A 1,471-nucleotide genomic window follows, 5' to 3' on the forward strand; every position below is an offset into this window, starting at 1 on the left:
TAATGTTATTTTGTTTTCTTTTTTGTTATTCAAAGGGCTAGTTATATTAATATTTTTTGTTTTCTGTTTTTGGTAAATAGAACTTTGTATTACCAAAGAGGCTAGCAAAATACAAAGATTACAAAAGGGGTAGAAAAAGAAGGGCAGCAGCAGTTGAGCAACAGCAGCTAGCAATAAGGCCAGCAGCAGTTGAGCACACCAGCAGCCAACAATAAGACCAACAGCAACCTGATGATCCTGAACGTCATTAAACTACATGAAATCAGACAACAATTACAATATTCTGGAACTGTGGCACACATAAGATCCAACCAAAGTACGAGCTATTGGCAAAAGCATTAACAACGAAATTTGAAATCTAGAACCCTAAATCTTACAAAAATAAATAATTTGGGGGTTTTAGATGAAACCCTAGAAATTAAAACTCAATAAAGACAGAAAATTTTTCGACAAAAATAAATAATTCTCATACTCAAATTACATTGAAATAGAATCATAAACCAATTCGCAGCAATTCAGCCAAAATAATTCATAAATCTGAATCAAAATCAACTAATTAACCAGGAAAAAAAATAAAAAGATAAATACAATATCTATGAATTCACAATTCGGCAAAAACGAAGGAAAATCAAACAATTAACTAGAAAAAAATAAAGGTAAATACAATATCTATGAATTCATAATTTGACCAAAAGTGAAAAAAAGTGAGAATAAACTTACGGAGAAGGCGTCCAGTACCAGAGATTCAGAGAAGGCAGAGATTCAGAGAAGACCGAGAGAATCAAGAACTCAGGAAAGATTAGATTTTGAGGAGAGAATGAGAAAAGAGAGAATTAGAGAAGATGGAGGCTGAAAGGAAAAATTAGAAAACCCTAGAGTAATAGGACTAAAAACCGTGAAAAATAGATAAATGGGCTAATGGGCTTTTAGGCTTTTGGGTTTTTTAAAAAAAATAAACTAAATTTTTATAACTAACTCAGTACCGGTTCCGGGTACCCGGTTTGTCTGGATCCTGGACCGGGTACCCGGAACTGGAATTGGTTTAAACCGGGTACCCAGTGGGTACCAGGTCCGAAATTTTAGGATCCGAACCCGGAACCGGTTACAACCAGATCCGACATTTTGGACCCGGTCCCAGAACCGGTAAGACCAATTCCGGGTCCGGACCCGGCGGGTCCTAACCGGTTCCGGGTCCGGTACCGGGTACCCTGGGTCTTTGCTCACCCCTACCTCTTTGTGCTGCTCGGCGTGCGCGAGACTTTCCATCCTCCGTTCGCGGGAATGATCCCTCTGGAGTTACCGGCATGATCACCCGCCACCTGCTGGATAGAATGAATTAGGAGGAGGTTGGATCCGATCGATCAACTGACTGATATGATTAATTTCCTACCGTCTTTCCAAATAGATAGATGTGATCAAGTGCCTTTATTTAGTCTGATGGAATGACTTAACTAAGTGGCTGAAATGTCTG

The 1,471-nt window shown here is 38.9% G+C and overlaps 1 long non-coding RNA gene across 1 annotated transcript; it reads right to left on the reverse strand.

Annotated features, from left to right (window-relative positions):
- LOC110693969 lies at positions 1–1,079 on the reverse strand. The gene is made up of 2 exons (XR_002505709.1): positions 721–1,079; positions 1–237 (listed from the first exon to the last, which is right to left on the reverse strand). It is a non-coding gene; the product is annotated as an uncharacterized LOC110693969 (long non-coding RNA).
- Between the last annotated feature and the right edge of the window lie 392 nt (positions 1,080–1,471).

Source organism: Chenopodium quinoa, unplaced genomic scaffold (assembly GCF_001683475.1).
Source record: "Chenopodium quinoa cultivar QQ74 unplaced genomic scaffold, ASM168347v1, whole genome shotgun sequence".
Lineage (NCBI taxonomy): Eukaryota > Viridiplantae > Streptophyta > Magnoliopsida > Caryophyllales > Amaranthaceae > Chenopodium > Chenopodium quinoa.